The 26,193-nt window shown below is 46.7% G+C and overlaps 1 long non-coding RNA gene across 1 annotated transcript in view; it reads left to right on the forward strand.

Annotated features, from left to right (window-relative positions):
- The first annotated feature begins 5,556 nt into the window (after positions 1-5,556).
- The window catches only part of LOC135387441 (uncharacterized), a 175,698-nt gene continuing 155,061 nt past the window's right edge, over positions 5,557-26,193 (forward strand). The window contains exons 1-2 of the long non-coding RNA XR_010421114.1: positions 5,557-5,680; positions 5,876-5,991. This is a non-coding gene — a long non-coding RNA (uncharacterized LOC135387441). The remainder of the gene's footprint in view (positions 5,681-5,875; positions 5,992-26,193) is intronic.

A 26,193-nucleotide genomic window follows, 5' to 3' on the forward strand; every position in this document is an offset into this window, starting at 1 on the left:
CTCGTCCAACGCGGCCGCGGGAGGATGTTGAGTATGCCGGAAGGGGGCGGCACTGGAGGAAGATGAGCGAGCGAGCGGGTTCGCACGAGCAAATAAAAAATAAACTGTTCTCCAGTAGAATACGGCCGGGGCAGCCTCCTCTATCCTTAACAAGCACTGCCTAACATGTGAGAGATTTTTTTAGATGGCATGGTTCATTGCGTTGGATTTCACCGTAGAACTGTTTTACATAAAGTTAGGCGACATGCCAGCGGATGGAGTTTGAGGGCTACAATTTTCGATCTCGAAATATTCGAATTTTCAATGGCTGTGTCAGTACCGGCATCTACTCTGCGCATCTCGGGGGACAAGTGGGAAATTTGCGCCTCTGGTATTCTTGCTCCCCGAAAGGTGTCTCTTTGTGCCCCTTTAAGCGAGCTCAGGATAGGCAGTTGCCCCCCCAGCCCCACCGACCGCGCTGTGGTTCTAGGTACGCAGATGCTGGAGTGAATGGCCGAATACAGGACCCGCAGACGAGACATGTATAGCGGAATGGGCAATTCCGCGAAACTTAGGCTACGATATAAAACAGATGGTTCACCACACGCATGTGCTCTGGTGGAGAGACTGTGAGTGTATATTGAAGCATGTTACTGTTTACGCGTGCGCATTCCGACGATCTAGTTTTCTGTACAGTTATCTTTCACCACGGTAACTTACTCGTTAGGCTACCATTTGTTGACACATGGTGCGATGTAGATTTCTAAGCCTGGAAGGTATCTGTATATTGTCCTCCGTAGATAGCACGCATGGTGTTGTGAAATCTTCATTTTGATGCTTCTTCGCTGCAAGTTGAGTGCGTGCGATGCGATCACCCACAGATTACACATTAAAAAAATTATATTGTGTGTATGTATGTATACACACAATAGTATATATGATAATGGCGTGTGGATGGGCTAAAATCGCGTGAGTTGTCCACGCGCCGCATGCGTGAGCACTGGAAATTTGTGTTTCAGATGTTGGCGAAAATTTGTGCGTTGCTCTCCATACGGACGGTGCTCGCGAATCCTTCATGTGGCAAGTTTGTGAGGTGCGAATCTATGTGGTGCGAACTCAATATAACATTGAGAGGTTTGTGTGCGTGGTAGCCTGCGTTTACAGGACATTGTGTGGCGCGCTTATGATCTCATAAAGGACATGCTCAAGTTTGGATTAGAAGAAAGCTTTCAAAGAAGCTATAGCCCATTCCACTATCACACGTCACTCCAACACAAGGTCTACGATCTGTGTGTACAGTATGCCACTGGTATGGCATGGTACCACAGGCGATAACTCTCAATATGCAAGCTGCATATCACCTGCAACGATTTCCCGAGAGCTTAGACCTGACCCCTTGGGCTGTAACGGAGCTGTAAACATTGCGCACAAAACCTTCTTCACAGGCAGCAAATGCAATAAAGTTCTTTCAGACTCTGCACCAGTTCAGGGATTGTTCTTGATTGCTGATGTCGCTGTAGATCTATGTTTTGTCTTGCAAGCCTCGAGGCTGTGCACCTTTCGCCGCAGCTCCTACAGCTTGCTTCTTGGGTGTTGAAGTGATCTCTCGTGTTGCGTCATATGCCGCTGAAGGAGGTATTGTTCACCCATGCCTAGGAATGATGACAAAAGTAAGGTTACGGATTGCAGTAATTGTGAGAACAAGTCAACTCAATGGGTGTGCATACCTGCAGCTTGCGTTGGTGGTCCCGATGGCACCTATACAACATCAACAGCACGTGCACAGACCCTGCTCCCATAGCCGTGATCGTGGAGGGAGGTGTCGTACGACATGACGCTCAGTAGTCCGCTGGGTTGTGAGACTTTTGTCCCATTCCTTGTTGTGCAATGGAGGGCAGTGCACTTTAACTTCAGGTTATGCCACTTTCTCATGTCAGTGCACCTCTACTATCAGGATGATGGCGATGATCCTGATAGGGTGAGCGTTGTGACCCACTGCTCCCTGTATCACCTTCTGACCTTGCCGTTTCGTCACGGACGGGCATACTGTGCACAGAGATGACGGCATGTTCTCCGTTGTCCCCCAATAATTGCTACTGCTTTATGCTATATGCTGTCAACATACATCTGTACAACAATACATGCATCTGTTTTACTCCTTCGGAAGTCATGCGGATATGGTGACAGGAACAGAGAGAATATTGCTCAGTTCTATGTTTTTGCTGGCCCTATACTTACCAGCACTATATGAGGATCACTTTCGGGATTGCATCCCACCTGAGCCTTCCTGTGTGTAAAAGGACATAGCTCACGCCGTTAGCGGGGCCAGCAATAGGGAATAGTGTGACTATGTTCCGCTTCTGTACCGCACGTTGCGCTTTCAAGTTCCAAAATGTGTAGCTCGAGTGTTCTTTGACAATATAGCCATAAATACACTCAAAACATGCGGAGCATGCCCGTGGAGAACAACAAACGGACAAACGTGAGGAATTGCACATGCGCACCATCCGGAGAGCAGCAGGATGCGGAAGCACGCTCTCTCTGCACGACTTTGACGTACGCGTAGAGCAGGCAAAGAGGTACCGTTTCCTATATTGAATAACCGAGTAAAACCGCGTACCCACATGCGGTAGCGTTGTGCGCAACCGCCTGCCGCAAGCGGTCGCGTATGCATGCCGCCCCAGCTCTACTGCCTCCGCCCATGACTCTCCACAGCGAGAGCTTGACAAGATGGCGAACGACAGCGAAGTCGAGTTACTGAATGTAGTAAATGTTCTTACATCTGAGCCTTTGCGAAATCAACATCGCAGATGCAATAAACGCAGACTTTGGGTTCACTCGCAATGGCGATAGCGCATTCTTTTGTCGTGAACAATGTTTAGCTTTCAACTTTCTGACACTATGACAGTCAATATCTTACACTTTGCTTACCTGCACTCCCAAATTTTATTCCAGTGTCGACCCAAAAAGTCATTTTAATGCAACGCTCTATAATGTAGGCAGCAGTGACATTTTATTTCCGTCATAAATTCGCCGGCTGTAAAACGTGAGCATCACTGCGACGTACCTTCCAGTCAACGACGCCGTCAATGCTCTCCGTGCGGGAGGCCGGAAGAAAACAAGAACGCACGCAACTTTCGTTTACTTCCTGATTGGCCGAGCATGTGCGGATGCCGCTAAAAATTGTGCACTGCGCGATCGCCAAAAAGCGGAAAGCGGAGGTGGCTTTTCCCGTACAGCGGCAAGAGTTTACCGCGGCGCGTTCGCGTTTCCGCGCAGATTCTCCGCATGTGGGTACGCGGCCTAAGTCATTCGTGCACGTAACTTATAGCGTCAAGTAAAAAAAGAAAAAAAAAAAGGAAAACCGTTGCTTACATTCGTATTTGTCCTCGCAACACCCAGGTTCGCCCGCGTATCAAAATACCAGGGTTGGCGAGTCAGATTTCGTATTTTTTTCCCGCCTTTGCTACATTTTTTACATTTACGTTGGAATATCCTCAAGTGAAAGCGTTTCACAACAGAGGAAGCGCATGATAACTAATTGCCCTGTCACACCGGCGCGACACGACATTCAATACCTCGCGACACGACACAAGTAGTCGGAAGCTGTCGCATTGAGTCGTTGTCTAAACGACTTACCGTCACACTGACGCGACATCAACGCGACACGACAGCAGGACAAGTGTCGTAAGCCTAGTTTTTGCAGTGTGACTGTAGACTTCATTTGATGGTGGGATGTAACGTTTCATACAGTGTCGTGCCTCGTTTAATAGTGAGTTATATATACCTATATATAGTATAACGTACGCTGTCGCTTTTGCGTACGTAAGGTATAACGTTTTTGCGTACGTAAGGTATAACGTGGTGGATTCGCGCAATGCGCAAACCCCTGCATGTGTCTTGCGCGTGCGCAGAACTACCAACGCTATGCCTTTGCCAGTGCAGTGCGCTGGTGTAGGGCCTGTGCAGGAAAACCGCGCCAGTGCTGCTTACACCGATCGCCCAGCCGATCATGCTAGACGGTGCTAGTGTCGGCCAAAAATACGAAACGGCGTTCAACCATCGCTGCGCCGCACTGACAACACCGGCAGCGGGAAGACTCATGCAACTGATGTATAAGATGGAGCCGTAGGACAACCTCTTTAAGACCCGCTTTAAACATGAAATACATGACAATGCCAGAATCCAAATTCGCAACCCACATTCATAACCACAGACCACATTATCCGCAACGTATAGTTGTGTCCGTGTATAGTGACGTCCACGTATATTTCACGTGTCCGCAGCGTATAGTTCTCCAGCTCCGAACACTTCGCCCGTGGACAATAAAATATGTCGAACGCCTCAGCATAAAGCGAAGTGTAACTACTGTGACGCGACTGCGTGAACGCGACGAACTTGACTCATCCAAAGCATCCAACATCTGCAGTAGGTCTGCCGGTTCTATGGCGGCCATGTTGGGCAAGTGTAAACAATGGAAAGGAGGGTGACAAGGAGCGGAAAGCGGAAGTTGAGAGCTCGCGTTCCGGTCCACTATCCGGTCCGCAGGTCCACACCACCGATTTTCTCGGTGTGGCCTGACCTTCGCGGATTTAGTGCTCGCGAGCGCACGCGAACGACCAGCGGAACATGCACGCTCGAGCCAGTGCAACTTCTTCTGCACGAAAACGACCAGCTGAATTAGTTATAAACTCACTAATCTCTCCTCAAACATGTGCGACCACCGCTCGCGATAAACAGGCCCATTCTACGCCATTCTATTACATTCTGTGGGAGAAGCACACTTTTTCTTTGCTCTTTGAATCTGTACCACAACTTCGTCCTTGACCACTGACCTGAGATAACACACAAATGATTGTCACGAATTAAAAGCGGTAAAAACGGCCGATATAACGAACAAGCACACGTAAGCATCGCACACGGGTGCGCTATCTGTGTGTGTGTGTTTGTTCGTCTTCTCGTCTGTTTGTCTTTCTACCTAATCTTCCTCCTCCACTCAGCGTGGCAAGCAGTCGCCAATTACTGGTAACGGGCACTGCTCTGTGTCCATAGCTCTGCATTTGGGGCCCTCGAAACTCACGATCACAATCATCTGATAAGGCGTGGGTTCAGACTCTGTTACGAACTCACGTGAAGGTTGACATGGCGTATCTGTGAGCTCGATCATGCCGCATATTAGTGCACTCACCGGAAAACATCGTCCTTGTAAACAGAGCAGAGTGCACTAATATGAGACGTGATCGAACCCACAGATACGCCACGTCGACCTTCATGTGAGTTCGTAGCAGGGCACGCCTTATCAGATGATGGTGGTCGTGAGTTTGGAAGGCCCAAATGCCGAGCTATGTCTGTGTCACACACTCGGTTCAGTGTTGCTCTAAAATATCTAAAAACTTCATTTACATCGGCACCTGCACAGGCGCCATCCTCAGTGCACAATGTGCCAAAAGGTGAATTTTAGCCCACTTACTTATCAAGGCGTTGTAGATATCCGGCAGGGGGCCACGGTTCTTACAACCCCTTGGTAGATAAGAAGCTTGAGTCACCCTTGGCCCATTGTGTACTGAGCACGGCGCCTGTACAGGTCCCCATGTAAACGCAGTTTTTGCAGATTTTGAAGTAACACTGAACCGAGTGTGTGACACAGGACAGTACCCGTTAGCATTAAATGACGAATCTCAAAAGCCATGCATGCCCTCATGTAAGTGTCTCGTTTGTTCTTGTATCTGGTGCTTGCTCCCTCAACAATGGATAATTTCGGCAAATACGTTCATCAGGAACCTACCGCTAGAGTTGTCATTCGTGCCTAATTCTTACGTACGTACATACAGTGTGTATGCGATACCATATGCCGTTGCCAAATACGACTCGCTCACACGATTAATTACTGTTCCAGGAACATCAAACGCCAGGCATTCGAGAAAGAGAGAGAGATGTGTGTGTAGTGTGTGACTTCGCAAGCAGCAAGTGATGCAGCGGTTACGATACGAGGGAAGTCTCGCAATTAAGCAAGTAATTGACTTACTTTATCAAAGATAACTACAATTCCAACAGCAATATCTTTCGTATGTAGGCGTAGCAGCTCGGTTGATAATACGTGACGTTCATGGTGCTCTTCGCAAGTTAGCCGCAGGCAGGCAACGCGCAGCATAATTGCACGAATCCTAGGCGAACAGGTGGTATCAACAACGTGTTCTGGCATTTGCAAAACATGCCTCAAATAATAATAATAATAAATACTGCAATCAAGGAGCCTACGTCGATCGAGCAGACGCTCCCTGCCACCATCGCTTGTCTACATTCCCGTATGCGCCGCACAGAGGGAGGGTTGTCTTGAAGAATACTGACACCACTTACGTCAGCGGTATAGACCGCTAAACCAATTCCGTCATAAATGTGGCGGCCCCCATGTGTGTTTTGGGATGGTTAATTTACGATTATTTAAAATATGGGGCCATTTTCTGGAAATGAAGGGTGGCTTCAGACACAGTTCGATATGGGCTTCCAGAACATCGCTATAATTTCAAAAATGTGGGTACCCCCGGAGCTGACTTTTAACCTTTATAAGCTCTATTTTCTTTACTCTCAGGTACAGTTAGATTTGGCGACGAAGCTAGATATATGGTGCCGTAGTCTACTGGTTTCATGATGCTAAACTGTTCTATTACATGCGCGACGACCTGTGAAATGGACCTTTTTCACCACTGCTTATGCGCATGCGCTGCAGCGCCGATGACCATAGTTTAATATAGAAAGACTCTAAAGAACGTACTGGGCGCGCCGTCAATGGGATTCTTCTATCCCCGAGCGTGACCGCCCGTGCGCTGCCATCCATTGGTCATGGACAGTGTTAGTGGATGAACTTCAGCCCCCTAACTACAGCCGGGCTGCTCCGTTTGTTGCCAACCCTGTGAAATCACGTGGGATTTCAAATGGGGGAACGAGCCGATGGAGGGAACGACGTCCATCGTAGGAAGCGAGGCAAGCCGTATAATTGCGTTGAGTACGTACGAATCTCCGGGATACGTGCAGAATTGAGTAGTGCTGTCTGAATCACAAGGTAAACGTCGTATTAAACGTGAATCGTATCTATGTGATTACCTGTGACACCGCCAACCCTTTACTTTCCACCGACACAGATGAAGATGTTTACCGCCTATATGGCATGTTGAAGTGGCGTTTGTATGCTTTGCGAGCGAAATCAATAAATCGTTACCCATCGTAACGAATGTAGGCATGTATTTCCGAAGGCAACAGTATTACAAAGATGAATACACACAGTAAACCGCCATTTTCATGCTGCTCTGCCAACCAACGGGAACCGGAAATGGCAAAAACGAAACCGCCCGCCATTCCTTGCTCTTGTCTGTCAAGTTTCGGGATAATAAAGTGAACGAACGAACGACAGCACACACGCAAGTGATGTAGTGGGATGTGCAGTGATTCACTGCTTATTTGTTTAACGAATACGTATGAGATACGCGCATGGTACGCCGAATTTAGATAGCATGTGACGAATTTGGGAATACGAGCACGTCAAGGTTAGCGGAATGAAGCAGCCAACGGAAGAGAACGCCTTCCATGACCAACGGATGGCAGCTCCCGAGTGGTCACGCTTTTTTGAGCGAGTCCGACCCCCCTGCCGATGACATTGGGTGCGCCGGACAAGGTTATCTCCGTGTTCAATAGATGGCGCTGGATTGGGAGGACAGATGTGGAGACCAATGGGGACACTGCGCGAGCGGCGAGAACACGTCGGTCCCACTCCAAGACCAGTTTTGGTCCTTTATGCTACCCACGTGGGTTTGTTTTGGCGCGCTCCGAGGGTGGTTCGTTGGAGAGCCGCTCGGATACGACGCGTATGTGAAAAAGGTGCATTGTCAGGCGTTGGAGAATTATTTACGCAAGTGATTCCTGAAAAACTTCGATGTCTACCATAATACCTACGCAGTATACATATAGTAGCCAATAGCCTGTTATAATCAAGGAACACGTAAATTACACCGACTGGATATCATTATATCTCGAGAACGTTGCACAATGCCGCGGAGTTTTGCAGAAATTTGATAGCACGAGGCTAAAAAGAAAGCCATAGCAGCGACGATTAAAAAAATAACTCCTGTGAATTTGCCCTTGTGCTCTGAAGTACCACTTGCCTTGTACTTCATAGTTTTTGCGCACAATTATGAAACGCTGCGAGGTTGCTAACGTTGCACTGCCAAGCCTGCTGCTTTCGGAATGGAGCCGCCCATGCAGGGCACCTGTCGCGGTCGGGCATTATGCGGCAAATTAGGGACCATGTTCACCGCCAAGTCTCGTGTTCCTCGTCCCCTTCTTCCTACTACGAGCTGCCACCAGCTGTGATGGGAAGACGGGAATCGACTCTGCAGGAGCTGTCACGTTATCATACGCGTGGCAGCATAGCACTCTCATTATCGCTATAGAAACCAAGCTACCGAAGGGGGGCATCTCAACAAGTGAACCGCCATGATAGATACGGTAAGCCTAGCATGTTATGAACGGTATCTCCTACTAAGCTCCGTGCGCCGTTCTCGCATGCCGCAGCATATAAGGTTTACATAGCAGAAGGCCATACGGAATAAGAAGCACTCGAAGCACACACGAAGGGATAACATACAAAACAAACTCTTCACACACGTCATGGTACACGGAGGCCAGCGGAAGGAAGCACGACTTGGATTGGATTGGATACCACGGTGCCGAAGCGGGGACCGGCGTTCAAAAGTGAAACTGCCGTACCGAGTCCACCGTATCGATCATGGCACCTCCCAGACCTCGATGTTGGGAGGAGGTATCGTCTCCGTACAAGTCCTTTGCTTTCCCCCATTACTCTTTCTCTCTCTCTCAGCTTTTTTCTTCTAGCCTCTCTCCTTATGAATGGACTTTTTTCACATACGCGTCGTATCCTATAACGGCTCTTCAACGAACCATGCTCAGCGCGCGTCAAAACAAATCCACGTGGGTAGCACAAAGGGTCAAAACCGGTCCGGAGTGGGGCCAACAAGCTCGCGCCATTCGCGCGGTCTCCCCACTGGTCCTCACTTCTGTCGTCCCCATAATGCGCCATCTAGTGAAGACGGAGATAATCGTCCCCGGCGCCTCAAGGTCATACGCATGCGCATAGACCATTATGAAGAAGGTCCATTCTATGCAAATGGCTGGGCAACCTATGAGACCATACTTTTCAAAACTATAAAAGTACTTTTTGTTACTTCCGTGTAGGTTGAGAAGGCAATACGTTGGGAGAATTCAGTGCGAGACCCGTGGATTTCAAAGGCGTAAATTCAGCGGCCTTAGGAAGACAAAGCGTTTATGGCGAATTCAATTATGAGAGTAAGCTTTGCTCCACGACAGGTCTGGTCAAGTGCAAACGCTACTTTCGTACAGAAGGCCTCCTCGCACTCATTCGCGCGTAGACATATAACGTCGGGATGTCAGCCAATCACCGCGAACGATTGTGCCCATGTGCCTTATGGCGGCTGGTCTCCACAGGTGCGGCCGCCGAAAGCACGGTCGTGATTGGCGAACTCCTAACTGTTACGTCACGTCGTTTGAGTCACCGGGCTTTGTTTCTAGGTGGTGTTGCAAGTGCCTTCTCAGGGTGGTGTCATACGGGTTACCTTCTGCAATGGAATATCATCTGCCCTTGGTGAGAGCAAGGCACGTCTCACAGAGTACACGGCGCTGCAATCCGGGTTTCTTTCTTGGATTGGATCGGCCTTGCTGTGTACAAGCGGCGTAGGCAGTGCAGGTTTCCTCGGAATCACGACCTACGATAGACTGCAGTGCCGGTTTATTAACGTGTTTGTAAGCCAAACGTCGCCATGGCTAGTTGCGCCAGGCCCCAAGTGGAACAGATAATTAGAAAAGGAATGGTTTTTTTTAGTCATTAGGCGTTTCTTCACAGGAAAGCAGTCAAGCAACACTGGGCTTCACCTCACCGGTATTTCTCGTGTACGGCATTCTGTAGGTTTTGCTTTTACCGCTGGCGAATATTTTAGAGCGAAATTGAGGAAGCAGATGGCTGGCCATCCATGTGTCACGAAGACGTTACAAAGTGCGTGCCTGAAAAACAGCAGGTGCCCCACACGAGACTATCGGTCACGTCACTCATGGTGCAGGAGGTAGGCGAGGGGACCTTCAGAAGGGGGGGGGGGGTTTCGGTTTCGTTTTGAGCTTCCCATCTCTTTTGGCAACTAACGAGTCCCCTACTGCAAAACCAACTTTATTTCTTATTTCGGAACAATGTATCGAACCTATTTACACAACCATCATAATAGTTTCGGATTGTCCCAGAGTCTGCCTTTAAAGGGGTAGGGGGCGCCAGCCTTCAGCTTCTATGAGATTCCCAACATAATGTTAATCCTCTAGCGCCGCTAGGAATCGTTTGCGTGAAATATGTCTTGGCTGATGATGAAGTTTGGTGATGTGTAGTGCTTAAAGAGAGTAGATTTTTCGGTTTGGGACTTAGATACTTCTCTATACGTCGCTGAGAGGATGACAAAAAGTCGCACTTTCTCCTTCATACACTTCGTTGATGAATCACAAAACAAAGCTACTTCAAACGAACATTCTGTGTTTGTTATAAAGTAGAAACATATACGTGTAAAATCAACAGTATTCCGTCTACGTTGGGCCATCTACTTCCTGGACGCTCTTTCATCTATGATTGGCCGACAAGGCTCTCTAACATTTCGTTTTCAAACTAGGTGCAAGCTGTAATGTGTTCACACAAGAGGTATACAAGACATAACATGGTTGTAACGTCGTACGTAGTGTCACACGTAGTCGAAGAAATAAGGACGGCGGGGACGCGATCTCCCGTAACAGCTCTTTGCAGACGCGTAAAATGAAGCAGAAGCCTAAAATAAAGCAGACGTAGCGAGGTTGTCGTGCGTGAAACACTATAGTACTGCTACGCGCCTCAGAATCTTATCATGTACAAGAATACTGCTACATGTTATCGCCTCTCGAAAGAAATATAGGGCAAGCTTTCAGCGAAAACTGGAGGGCTGACGTAGAGGAGGTCATAGATGAGATGCTGCGTTATTTCTGACAAGGCTGTCTTACCGAAACGATAGCGGGCGCGCATGTCGTGTGCACGCTATCGGTTATAACGATCGTATGACACGCATATCGACAAACAGCGACAAATGACGAAACGAACCCTTCTACGTGTCGCATAGCAGTCCCCAGTGTGTCGTGAGGATGTCTATCTTTTATTATTATTTTTACATTACATTGCCTACATTAGCCACACACTTGGTTTGTTTCGAGCATGGTAACAAGCCAAATTGACGTTATGATGAATTGGACCTGTACTGCATCATCCACACCACTATCGCGAATTACGATAACGAGGTTCTTGAGCTTCTTGTTAATGTTACAAAACGTTTTCGGGCACATTTCCCAGCACTGTATTTTATTCCTCATCTATGTTACCACCTGACTTATACGTATTATTTAGGTGACTTGTTTTTGTTTTCTCCTAGATGTACTTTTTGTTGTTGTTGTTGTTGTTGTTGAGAACTTTGAAGGTAAGACAGATGCAGCGAGCAACAGAAATACGAGAGAACGACAAAGTGAAGAGAGAAATATCTCCAGTGAATAAGTTGGCCTATTATGTCCCATTCTTTTCCGTGTTCCATCTATGTCAGTCCATTCCAAAATTACAGGACGGTTACTGCTCGTGTAACGCGAAATTCAGCGTCACTTGTGCGGTTGGTGAAATGAGGGGCAGATGAAGGTGTGTAGACAAATTTATTTAAGTGTGATAAGTATTGATTTGTAGTTGCTGAAATGGTTGGCGAAGTGAATGGTGTCCTGAACGAGGGGGCTGTTTTGGAACACTAAGTCTATGCACAAGCGATGAGCGCATATGAGATAAGAGTTTTGCGCGGACATGCGAATGCCGATGACGCCGACGCGATTTCGGGAAAGTCTCCACTATACAGCTGAACCAAGCAGCACAATGTACAGAAAGTCGAGTGCGATAGGGGTAGATAGTATGTGTCTTATCAACGTTCTTTAGCTTCACGAGCCTGTTCAAGGCCGTCCACCTACCCGTCCACCCCTATTGCACTCGACTTTCAGTACATTATGCTGCTTGGGGACGCTCTAAAACAAAACAATGCACGATGAGGTAATGGCAGATTTCCAGAGTCGCCAGGAGTCGACATCCAGACCAACTTTGGGGTGACGGGCCCCATCTGTACTTTCTTCCTCGGACTCCTCGATCTCTCTCCTATGTTGTCTCACTCCTCACTTTATAACTTTTTCTCGTCCACCGGACGAATCTCGCACAGGGGTCCAATGTCGCAGTGAGGGCCAATCACGAACGCCGACTCAGTATCGCGTCAGCAACCACAACCAGCAAAGCCCACCGACCAACCAACTAATCAGGAGAAACGGTTGTTTACACAAAACTTCAAAGCACACTTTTAATTACCAATGCTCCCATTTATGATGGGTCCGTGAAAAAATGTGACCGATAGCCCGTCAACCATACGGGCCGCGGTGACCGAGCGACTTGCCACCCAGACTTTTACAGCTTTACATCCCCACCAAGGAGGGGTTCCGCACAATGGGAGAGCTCCCAACTGCTCGAGGGTTCAACTGGTTCAACGTCGGCTCTAATTGCCCCTTGAAAAAGACCGCTTTCTATTTACCACAAACAGAAGGCAAAAAAAAAAAAAGTGTTTTGGATGATATGTCTTTGTGGGAAAAACGTTTTGAGACCCGGACCGTCACACTATGTAGGACCCGTCTAAACCCCAGTCGGAACCCCAGAGAAGACGAACACATCGTTCTAACAACAGATACACGTCTATTCTTACACTAACAAAGGACAATCACAGGAAACTTCCAGCTCGAGATTCGTGCCGACATTAGGATGCATGACCGAAACGAACCGGCTACAGCACCGCCGCCATGCGGTGAATAAAACATTCAGACGCGTGGATGGCGTTGAAGGAATTGCGGGAACAGGAGTGGCGTTGAATCGTCCCGCTCATTTCTGCAATATGCGAACAACGTGACAACTGAATAAAACATACTAGGTCATCTTTCAGCCGAGTGCCGTGTGGAGACCAGTGTTGTAACCTCAACCGAAACTAACTAGCTGAATGTAGTTGTCAGATGAAAGCAGTTAACGTAGAGTTAATGCAAATGGTTTGCGGCTATTTTTTCCGCTACTGTGACCTCATCGTCTTCGTCTGTTGTTGTCTTACCCTCCAGTGTCCACTTGAACGTCGACATTCAGCTTACCAGGGAGGGTTCAGACTCCACTGGGGTGTCGTTAAGGCACCGATAATTCCCGGTGTCCCGGCGAAGCCTCCAAGTTTGCGCACGTTTGCGCACGTTTGCTGGCAGACAGCATGCTGAGGGAATTGTAAGGACTTGGACGAAAATTGCTGTTCGTGATAACACGTCATTCATAAATACAAATACAAGTACAAATCAGTGATCCTCTGAAATCGGTTTCTGTCCCTTCCATGGACTCCCTCAGGCGCGCGCGAGACCAGAAAGTCTAGTAGAATCCGTGTTATTTTTTCTGCGCTCTCGCGAAGCTGTTGGCAATTCCGAAGAGACCCGTCTCATTTTACCACCCTGTGTAAATAAACAGTACAGAACATCCTATGATCTTCTTACGTAAAGCCTGTACTGGCGGGTCTTCCTCTACGTGGTATTAGGTTATAGCCTTATTTTCGCGTATTTTATTTCGACGCAGTGCGTTGGTTCCCTCTATATTTGTGCTTGCACGAAGTAACAAATAAGTGGGGGCTGCACGAGTGTTTTTCTCAAGGTTTTCACCCATCTTATGTCAGCATCTCCGCGAAGTCGATATGCATGCATGAAATGCACAGGACAGAGACTGAAATCGCATGAGTATCGCGCCTGGCGATGAGACTACTTAATCGTCATCCATAAAATAAAGTCGTCGTCGTTGTTAAAATTGCATGAACAGTATCATGCGACTACACAGGGTGTTTTTTTTAATTCGATACAGATTTTTTATTAAAAATGCTGCGAGAGCAGCACTGATACTATCCTAGCAGGCAGGTTTTGCGGCCAGGCGGACATCTTGTAGGACAGCGTATTCAAGTACTGGACAATTAATTAGCTAAAATTCCTTTATTAACTTGTTAATTAGATGTTTTCTGGGAAATGCAAGATAGTAGAATTCGAGCCGGTCTCTATGAAATACATCGTGCTTACTAATATTATTTATGAGATATAAATTGCCAAATTTCGCTGTGCAAATAAGCCTTATCTGGGTCGGGGAGCGGTCCATCTGGCTAACAGGTGGTGGTGGTGATGGTGATGGTGAAAGGGCTCGCCGGTGTCGGCCTCACATATATGGGTAACGTCACGACTGACGTCCTGGGGAATCTGCGTCCTGGGCCGACTTCTAAGGGAACTGTGCCGACATATGCCTGAAAGCGTCTAAGGAAAGCCCAGGAAAAACCCCAGCCAGCACAGCCAGCACAGAGATTCGAACCCGGGTACCTCGCAGTCTCGACGCGACATGGTCAGCACGCAGAAACTTCGATTAATTCGTGTGACGAATCCAATCTCTCCCTATTATTATTTTTTCGCCAACATAATCATCATCATCATCAACAACATCAACTTCATCGCTCCAAAGCACGTGCCTTTCACGTGGATTGCCTGTCGCTCTTTCTGCGCTCGAAACGTACGGAGTTGTTCTTTCGGCTCTTTTGCATCTCAGCATCTTCTAACGAAAATGTGTGTGTCATTTACTTAGCGAAATTTGGCCATTTATATCTCAAGATATACTCGCTTCTCAGAGCCTTTAATAAGGGCGATGGATATGCATAATGACTGACTGCAGTTCTTGGTATCTCACATTTCCCAGAAAACAGCTAATTAGTTAGTTAATTCGTGAATTTTAGCTAATTAGTCGTCCAGTAGTTGCATACACTGTCCTACAGTATGTCCGGTCGGCCGCATAATCTGCTGGCCAGGATGCCGTCAGCGCTGTTCTCAAAAGTTTTATTTAAAAAAATCTGTGTCGCATAAACAAATAAATAAAACATCCTGTATATTCTTAGCGGCTTTCTAAGCATTGGCGGCCCCAATTCCGATGAAACAGCAACGGCAGCCGAGAGCGGAACCCAACGGAAACCATGCAGAGGCTCTTGCAAAAATGGCAATTGGCATGAGGGCCTCTGTGCATATTTTCTCTACTGTGGCCATTGTGGTAAAATTGTCATGGAGATTTTTGATGCATGTTTCGTGAATCTATGACGGGGTGCTAAAGGTTCCTAATGAACATTTCTTTACATTTTATGAACACGAAATCCTGAATTGACTTCAGCTTTCCCTCACGAGCATTTCCACTCCACACAACACAGCTCCTCAAAAACGAGGTCAAGTATGCCACGAAATGCTTTCTGCCACATTTCGTTTGAAGAAATCTATATCAGAACTATTCTCCACATTTTTGAGTAGAAACTATACGATAACTCTGCACACAGCCGTAATTAACACGTGCAGATATGTACGTCTCGATATAGGTAAAAGTACGTTATAAACGTGCACATATATACAGTTACGTGTGTAGAGATGAATACACAGCATTGCAATGTTGAACGGTGCACAGCAACCCATCTTTTATTTGTCATCTTTACTACGAAAAATATCGTTGCTCACTACAAAGGCGAGTTGCACTAATAGAAGATTTCGCTCTTTCTCCCAATCAATGCAACGTTGTTACATGTGAGCCTCGTTATTAGATCAGAATGCAGAATGAAATGGTTTTCTTGTCCTGGGGGCGACGACCAAGGGCGTGTTTTTTTTACGCTCACCTAAAACAAAAAAATCTGCATAATAAATAATTCCAATGCTCCATAAATGAGCATGATCTTCAGCACCCCATCCCAGGATCTATGTAGAACAAGCCTTGTATGGGAACCACTAATGAAGGCAACGATTGTTGTACTTCCAGGAAATCTTCGCGCGTTTTTCTGTGCTCGTGTCTATACCCTACTCCCACTCGGTGCGCAGAGGCTTATATAATGCGCATTTAGCGTGCGGCGGAACAAAGATTCGCTCTCGTGGTTTGCAGATGAAGATGACTATATGTGGCCATCAACTTCCAGCAAGTTGACGCCTCTCTGAAGACGCTCCGCATAAAGTAGCACGATTAAAAGTATTACTCATCCGGAATCCTCGGGGACCAAACTTTGAGCAGCGCCGGCACAGTGCTACACACATACGTCGCGGCCCTTAAGTGCTGCCGACGGCGAACGTTAAGCCCCGGATACACGTTCGCGCGGCGCGTTAACCTGGTGTAGGCTGCGATTTCCCGAGGGTCAAATATTTGAGCGGGCCGTTAGAGGTTGTACACTCCAGCATGTGCCGTTCTGAGGAGCAATTCTGCTTGATACGTGACCTATGAGGAGATAGAGCACTGCGCGAGCGCATGAGGACGTGCTTCCATCCTGACCAAGAGTGTATACTCACCTGTTACTGTTTGTTTCATCCGCATATAGCACGCATCACCGTTGCGTCAGCTAGTTTGAACACGTTAGATCAATCTATTGCACACAAAAGTAAAATATGGAGACACGTGAATTTCGGCATGAGCCCTAAATAACTCGTCGTGGTGTAGCCAGTTCCGAGTAGTTTTGGAGTAACAGCACCATGTTTTTATTTTATTTTACCAATCAATCAATCAATCAATCAATCAATCAATCAATCAATCAATCAATCAATCAGCATGTACCAATGATGTATGCAGTATCAGAACGTTTTAGTAATCGGTGCACACTCCGCATGTGTCGAATATGGTATAACGTATAGCGCGTGCGCTGTGGGAGCACGCAAGGTGATTAGTAAGCTACAACTAAACTGAATTGAATTGAAACAGATGGAAGTACCACACTGGAAGGAGCATGCAACATCCACATTCCCGCACCTGGCGTACAGATGTGCACTACATTTTGGTTTTCTACTGTCCAGAGGAGAGAGCACCTGCAGTATAACTGTCGGAACGCAAGAGCCGAACATTCATGAGGCAAATGGAAAAACTGTTCTACCTTTAGAGTGGGACATCTATACCGACACAGTAAAAATGCTCAACTGTTGCAGTAAAATTGTACCTTCTAGCGGTTGTACTGTGTGCAAGTATATCTCTATACCCCCTGTATTGAAGTATGCAACTGATGTGCGTTGCCAAGCATGTGTTGTGTTTGTCCTCCTATGTTTAGATACTTTATCCTCTACAACGCTACAACGAAAACTCTCTATGGTGTTTGTCCTGTTATCACACTTCGTCTTGTGTTACCTCTGCCACCGTTTTGTTTATTTCCTTCCGAACGACTTTCCCAAAACGGCGGTGCCTTTCTGCTTATCATGAGTTGGACCTGTACTACATCATCCGCACCACTATCGCAAAGGACGAGAGCGAGGTTCTTGGAACTTCTTGTTAATGTTACAAGAAGTCTTCGGGCCCATTTCCCAGCAGTGTATTTTATTCATTATCTATGTTCTCACGTGACATATAAATATATTTTTAGGTGGCTTGTTTTAGCTTTCACCTAGATGAACACTTCCTCTTTTTTGGTTATTCTTTTTTGTTTGTTTTTGTTGAAAATTTTGAAAGTAAGACAGATTTTTTTTTTATTTATCCGAATACCTCAAATGCCCGCGAGGGGCGTCACATGAGGGGTGTGTGAATTAATAATACAACAAGCACTATCACATAATGAATATATTAATATAACTAGTACGCGAGGTTACATATGTACAGTAACACACAAACAAAATAATACAAGTAAATGAGACACACTTTATAATTCAAAAAAGGAACACAACTGTCTGCGAAATGCAGAAACATCAGAGATGGTGGCAATGGATTGGGGAAGGTCATTCCAAATGTCAATAGCATGTGGATAGAAGGAATTGAGAAACTGGGATGAACGACAATGGATATGCTCAACTTTGCATGTGTGATCAGTCCGGGCGGAGACGTAGTGTGCTGGTGCAATGAAAGAGGGTCGGATGGCTTGATTGATGTAAAACTTGTGAAAGAGACACAAACAAAAGTATCAGATGCAGCAAGCAACAGAAATACGAGAGAGCGAAAAAGTGGAAGAGACAAAGACCTCCCCCCCAATTTGTGAAACCCAAACTGACCTAGGTGAGAGAGGTGACTGAGGTGAGCCCCTTCTGGAAACTACTGCAAAAAACCAATCCCGCCGAAAACACGTTGTTGATAGTTGCGCTTGTGTTGTTCTGTCCTTCGTCTTCGTTCCCCTGGCGCTTTAAAGAAGGTCTAGTAAACACGTCTGGGACCGTTTGCATCTCATGGCTACAGCTTCGTACTCGCGCGCTTTCGGGTCTTCTCGACTTCGTCATGTTGTCTTCGTCATGTTGTCTTCGTGCAGCCAATGCCCGTTGGGCTGCTTGTCCCCCCGATGTGCTACGCCGTTCGCGGGCGGCAGCGATGCGCCGACCCCTGAACTCCCTACTTTGACGCGCTAACTTTTGCTGTAATCAGTTACGCAGTTAGCTGTACTAGCAACAAAACGTAAATGTGTAACTCAGCTGCCGTGTTCAGAAGTTTGCTGTAAGCCAGTTATTTTTTTAGTAACTTCACCCAAGAAGGGGGGAATATGTTTATTTAAAAAAAGAAGGGAAAGATTAGCCTGCGCTAAGGCGGCTTGCTATTCCTAGCAGAGAAAGAAAAAAAAAGGAAAGAGAAAAGAAAAAAGACAAACAAACAAAAGGAAAACAACCACATTTGGTCACACTTCACCCAGAAGGCCACAGATCCGCAGGAACTGAACAAGTGCCTTTGTCACCTGACTATGTTGTGTGGGGCCTAGCAGCGTAGCTAGGGAAAAGTCCGAAATCCGGAGGCGAGCGATGCGCGACCGTAGGAAAAGACGATGTTGGCGGGGTAGCGGGTGCAGTTGAGCAGCAGGTGTGGAATATCTCCTTCAGCGTGACGGGTGGGGCAGTTGGGTGACGAAAGGTGGCCATCTTAAAGAGGAGCAGCGGAGTCCGCGCCGCATTCAGCAAAATGTCAGTAATGATACAGGAAGCTGTTACATCTTCAATGTTGCCCCCAGTGTGGTTGTGATTCTAGATATACCACAGCACCGCGCTCGACTCGTTTGCCCCGTTTTGATGCATTCTACTTACTTCCATAGCTAAATTAGGACTCGTTTGGCTCATAACTTTCTTCTAGCACACTAAAGAGACGCATGATCATAAAACCGGCACTAAATGTGCGAGGCAGGCGCTCCATGTGGTCCGTATAGAAACAAGGAAACTGCATACGAAGGCTCAGGAAGGTGAAGTCGTTCCGATACTCCCCGATGACCCTTGCCTTGACACAAATGAGATATTGCAAAACGGGCATCGTGTCAACGGTGTAATGAATGGGTCTGCAGATCCCTTGAAAAAAGTATGAAGGATTATTTTTCGGTAAACACGTAAAGGTTAGTGTGTGACGTCATGGTGTGAGGTCAAAGTGCAAACGTACGTTGGATCCTTTCTGCAACCGTTGATTGGTATTTCCACGGCCACTTGCGCGCTACCAAGTGAAGGGATGAGCTCACCAAGCTTCATAAGAAGACTGGATAGCTATACGTTTCGTTTCGTTTTTTGATGGATCAAGCGGAATCGAAGCTCGTACTGCGTAGGATACGTGACCGCCTATCTAACTTTATTCAGTGTATTATGTACTGGAGCAACAACAACACACACGTGATGATGATGATGATGATGATGATGATGATGGTGATAAGATGGCACGAGAGAGTTTGACCGCTGGAGCTGCAGTATCCCACCGCACTGAACCGGATGTACAGGGTTGTTCGGTACACTCTTAAAAAAAGGGTGTACTTTAACTCCTTTCCTTGCTACATGTATAACACCCTTTTGGAGAGAACAATTACGCGCAAAAGGGTGTCTCCTCACTCCCTCAAGGGAGTAGCATAACACCTTCTCCCTGCCGGGGAGTAATATTACTCTCCAGTAGGGAGAAAGGTGTTATGCTACTCCCTTGAGGGAGTGAGGAGACACCCTTTTGAGCGTAATTGTACTCTCCAAAAGGGTGCTATATATGTGGCAAAAAAAAAGGAGTTGAGTACACCATTTTTTTAAGAGTGTATCGGGGTCAGTTACTCAGTTTCGATATGATACTTTGGCCCGATTTCACCAACGCCGATTAACATTAACAGTTGCCCAGGCAACTGCTGTTCATGGGGCACCATAAAAATACCAATAAATACAGAAATAAATAAACATTTTAACCGAGATCAACAATCCCTTAACTTGAATTTAACGCTTATCTCTGCTTCACTAAAGGAAGTTGTTGCCACTGAAAGATCCATCACGTCACCAACTAACATTTGTAAAAAAGAATTGAGTCTTAACTTCAAATTTTAGCAACCCTTGACCTCGATTCAGAGTTAACCAGCGTTGGTGAAACCGGGACTGTGTGGTGGTTGTGGTGACGATGATGGTATATATGTAGGCAACTTGCCTTTGTTGGATATGTTGCGAACACCGGCAACACATAACGCTCCGGCATGCTATGACACTGGGACATGTGGTATGACTACAGACCGCGGGGGGGGGGAGGCTTATAACCCCATGGGGCCTCATCAAAAGGGATCCCCACCTTCTTAGAATTTGTTTTTTATAATTACTTTTTTAAAATCCTCATTCAGCCCGGTTCGGCTATTCGAGGTGACAATGAACACACAGGTGAATATGAGGTAAAAATAAACTCACGGGATGACAATGAACTCAGTGGAGCATAGAAACTATCCTAGCCTACTAGGACCCCTTTTGGAGTAAGATGACTCCTTAAAGAACTTCAACCACGTGAACAGAGGAAGTGGTCACACGGACTAGCAGTCGTCGACCATTTGTGAAGATATTGTTGAGGCAATAACTAAGGTGGTGGGTTTATAGTGACATCATTTCACGGATAGAAATGTCCAAGTAGGAGGAAGGGGGGCATATTGGAACACGGGGTACACTGAAACAGTCATCTTTTCTGTTCCCCCTCTGGTGCAAGCAGCTCCTCCTTTCGACGGTTTAAAGCGTCCTTCCATACTTCTGCTTCATGCAGAACAGCGTCACAGTCCTGCGTAGAGCGGATATCGCCCCCGAGACAACAAGTGCTTCCTGGCCTCTGACTACGCTTATTGTCTGTGGGCTCGAGAATACTTGCACAAGAAGCACGAAACGTGGGACGTACTTGTAGGTCCTTCTTTCGCAGTCTCAACTTCCCAAACTCTAGTAACTTATGGCGTCCCTCTCGGCGGCAAAATGGCGCTTACCGGTGCCATGGTGCCATGCCGCTATGGGGCTAGTTCCAACAAGTGCTTAAACTTGGAAACGTAAAGGTGGTATGTATACACCGCAAAGAAAAGCAAGGCAAAGCAAACATTGAGCAGAGCAAAGCCTAGGACGTCCAGGAATAAATGGTGCCCAAATACTGTTATAGATGACTTCATGGAATATTAGTGTCTGGTGCGACACGATAATTACGAGCCGAACCAGGAGTGGGTGCAGTGCAAGGTTTGCGAAGGTTGATCACATTGGGATTGTACTAACATAGACCTATAATACGTTTGCCATGACTGTGGCGTCCCTGCCATTGCGGCAAATCTCTGATTCCCGCCTTATTCTTTGACCCAATATGACCCAATGTTTGACCCAATATTACACAGATGAAATGCCTGAAGTGCATTCCAAGGCTTTGGGGTGACTGACTGAAGTAATGTCCAGACTTGAAACTGGAATTTGTGCTGCGTGTTGGAACGATACTTTGGAAAGGGTTGACAAAGACCGGCAAAGAGAGATTCAAAGACTTGAACAGCACATCCTATTTGCTGAAGTCGCGGAAAGGTTATGATGCCCTAATCTGTGAAACATTTGACTATATAGTATCAGATGCTTAGGGAAGATATAAATGAAGAAACATAATGGACCTCTACCCGAGGGACGTCATCATGAAGTTGGTAGAGAGACTAAAACAGAAACAAATCGGAAGGGGAGGGCTGGGTTCCACGAATGGGCACTTGTTGACTGCCTGCTATTGAATGGAAAGTAGGATCGAAGGTCGCGTCCCTTTCAGGGACCATCGTGTTCGTGATCCCCTCAAGACCGTGGCTTTCGGGCGCGACCTTGTTCGCCCAAAGCTTCGAGCGTAGTTCAAGTCTACCAAATTGGTGTCGCTGTCGAACGCTATGACGTCATTTGTTTACAAAGAGCGAAAGGTCTATTAACTGCAATAAGGGAACTTACGCGCCGACAAAATGTACGTCTCGCATCCCTAGACTATGGGACAAATCCAGAAGCGGAGCTTTGTTCCCTGTGATTCCGCACAAAGGACTTTCTCCCGGCAGTTGATCAATTCCCAAGTTCTCTTGATCAGCGATTAACACCATATGAGGAGGCTTCTTTCAGGTTTGGAGAAATTGAAAGTCTCAACGCCGAAGACTGCAAAGTACTGCAAGGCAAGACCGACCAAAGGCTGCAAAGCTGGCAAGGTTTCTGGCAGGAGTGTGCAAAGAATTAGATTAGCGTTTTTCTGATGAACTGACACTTTTCAGCGAGTTTGCCATTCTTGCGAGCATCAGTCTCGTGCAGTGCGATATGCCTGAAGCACCCGAACCTACCGCCCGACCCGACCCGACCCGACCATTCTGCCTTTCCCCCCTTTCTTTCTCTCTTCTAATAAATGTATCTCCCAGCGGCCCCCGAACCTAATAAGTCACGTGCACACATTCCACGTGTACTGGTGCCCAAAAGCGTAACGTCAAAATGTAACGTCACAAAAGATGCACCTTCCACATGAACTGAGTCACATGGACAGTAACGGCAAAATGCGATTTGTCCTCCTTGCCCAAGTGGAACAATGTGATCATTTTCTGTTCTCTATATTTCTTTTCCTTTGATTTTTAAGACTTGTTTCAATGTCTCAACCAGATTTAAAAGCTGTATTTTGTAATATCTCGTACACTTAATGTCATGGCTGCGTGGTCTTAGCGCAAATAAATGAATTTTGTATGTATAACATGGAAACCTAAGTAGAAACAAGAGGCTTACATCTCAAAGTTTGTTGTTGCAGAGTGAATTAAAAAATTGGTGACTTTTCCTGATCCAGCAGTATTTGAAACGCACTATGTCTGGGCTTAGAATGGTTCCCAACGTATGTTGTTCAAGGCAAACCTTTGATCGTGCCAGTACGATGTCGATGTCGGGAGCAAATCATTTATTCTGTGTAACTGATTATTTAATTATAATACTTTTAATTGGCCATTGTTTCGTCGAAAGATGTCGCTTGCCGTGTTCATTCAACCGTTTCACTACCCGCAGATAACCCATTGTGGGCTGTCACCTGGGCTGACAACCTGTCACTGATGCTTGTAAATCGCGACTCCTCGCATTCAGGAGAATATCTCCGAGGTTTCCTCGAAGTAGCTCCGACTTGCCAAGTGCACAAAACACAAGAGAAAGAGCAAAAGCGCAGTGCAAAGAAATAGTCGGGTTGAGCTGCGTGTTGAGCCATCCGATGACGACGACAGCTGGTGGCTCTGCTCTTTACAGTGAGCGTGAGCCGCGTCAGCCTGCGACCTGCGACCTCGATGTCACTCTCAATGCCAACGATGAAATGCACAGAACGCGGTCCGATATCAAGGCTGTCTTAGAGTCACTAAATAAGCTTATTTAGTGACTCTAGGCTGTCCGAGAGCGGGCCTTGGTAGGCGGTCAAAGTTTCTCTCGCGGGTGCTAAACAGTATCCTGTTCGCGGAACTTCACGGCAAGGTTCACGGAACCCCGGTTGAGAAACACTTGCTTAGAATGACCATAAATATGCATGGGTGGATGAATATTTAAAAAAATATATGGAAGTGGTAGCAAAACAAACCCACGCGTAGCACTCCGAACTTTGTTTTTCCAAATGTTGCACACGACAGTGCCTACCCGTCGTACTCTATACAAAGTGTTTCACCAAAAGTGATAAAAGATTCTAACTGGCGGCGTATTCGCCGGAGGATTGTGGCGTTTTCGGCAATTACCTCCTGGAAACTTTTGCTGCCGTTGAGGAAGGCTAGGCCAATTTTTAATCGCGGGGAATTTATTTTTTCAATTGAACTTTGAAAATTGCCAAGCGAACCTTACTTTTTTTACAGAAATATGAAGTCCTTCACGGATAACTGCAGACCCAACAAAAACTAAGCACAGTATCGCAACAGAGATAGTCGAAAAAATTAGGAAAAATTACGCTTTAGCCCCGCCTGCATGGTTCTTGCAAAGAAGCGGGCGCGAAATGTGCGTCTAGAAAAGGAAGTCTCCCCGCCTCCATTTGTTTTGCCTTCTTTGTGATAAGACAGTTGTTTTGTTTGTGATAAAATGGTTGTCACCAGCCGGGGAAAGAAAGGTAACACAAGAGGCGGGAACACTTCCTCCTCTCCTCGCACATTCCGTGCGCTCTTCTTTGCGACAATCAAGCAGGCGGGGCTAAACCGGAATTTTTACTATTTTGTAAGACTATTTCTGTTGCAATACTGTGCATAGTTGGGTCCGCGTGGTTATCCGTGGAGGACTTAATATTTCTGTAAAAAAAAGTGAGGTTTGCTTGGCAATTTTCAAAGTTCAATTGAAAAAAAAATTCCTTGAATTAAAAATTGTTCAAAGCCTTCCTAAATGGCGGCAAAAGTCCCCAGAAGGTAATTGCCAAGAGTCCCGCAATCCTCCGGCGAGTACGTCGCCAGTTAGAATTTTTTATCACTTCTGTTTCCCTCTCTCTCTCTCTCTCCTCCTTCTTTTCATTTTAAAAAGTGTGCCAAACATGGTGGTGACACCGCACAGGATGCAATATGTGGAGGGAGGAGAAGTGACGAATGAGAGCCCATTTCGAGCGAGAAATTGCACGATGAGTAGGCGTGTCACTCCTCCAAGGTTCCCTTTTTTTATTCTTCTTTTTAGAGTTTAGGCGGGAAGCGGCTTCTGGAGAAATTGCTGTACTGCTGGGATAGTGGTGGCCGCCGAGACAAAAATGTCGATATGCCGGTAGGATGATTTAGTTCCTCTTGCGGACGGCATTAGTCGACGAGAGGCGCCCCTTTTGGTCGTCGTTGATTTGGCTCTTTCACACTATAGAACGAACATGTGAATACTTGCGTCGAAGCTCGTGATGAACTCTCTGCCGTCCGCACAAGAGAGAGATCACAATCACAGCCTAATCAGGATCGTATGTACAGATACTATCCCACCGCTAACAGGGAACGTCAGGGACGAGGTCTCAGCAAGCCGTATTCCAATCGCTTGCATGATGTCGCGAAGCCTACTATTAAGCGACATTCACTCAAAAAATTCCTAGCTATTCATTTTATGTTATGCAACTTCCCATGGATAGATTTGACCGCGATGCAACTATGGCTATGAGCGACGTACAGACATGGACAGATGGAGAGAGGACAGCAGGAAGAAGTGGGAGAGAGGGGGGAGGGCTAGTATGCGTCCTGTGCGGACCTCAATTGGAACTGTGCTGACATTCGTCTGGAAAGTCTTCGGAAAACCGAAAGAAATCCTCATGCAGCCAATAGGATTCGAACACACCACCTCCCAGTCTTACCCTAATGCGAAAACTGCTTGCCGTCGTAACAGAATCAATAGCCTACTAATTATTCGTACCTACAAGAGTACCGTAATATACGTATACTGCGAACGCCATCCAGGTCAACCAGTCTCTTCGTGAAAAATGATAGAACTGATACCGAATGGATACACGAAATTAGCTCACCGGGGCGTCCCAGTTCAACGACGTGAGCTCCACAACACATTCTAAATCTAGGCTCTCATATCACATTCAGCAGCGATCAAGATTTGTCGCTATACCACAGCTTTCTTTGTCTGTATGTCTGTGTGTTTGTTATCAGGACGACGTTTAACATACAACGACGTCGCCAATAGCAAAAGGCACTAGCCACATTAAAACGGCATCGCTTACTTCGTACTAGCTTTGACCCTGCACTCTGCCCTGTGGTGGGGGACGCAGGGAAAAGAAGAGCAAGAATGAGAATGCTGACGTTGTTATAACCGGGCTTGGACGTTCCCTTAGCAACAGGAACAAAGAAGGAACAGAAGAAACATCGGCTGTTGGACGTTCCATCAGCGTACCATAGGCCATCTGTC

This window comes from Ornithodoros turicata, chromosome 3 (genome assembly GCF_037126465.1).
Source record: "Ornithodoros turicata isolate Travis chromosome 3, ASM3712646v1, whole genome shotgun sequence".
Taxonomy (NCBI): Eukaryota; Metazoa; Arthropoda; class Arachnida; order Ixodida; family Argasidae; genus Ornithodoros; species Ornithodoros turicata.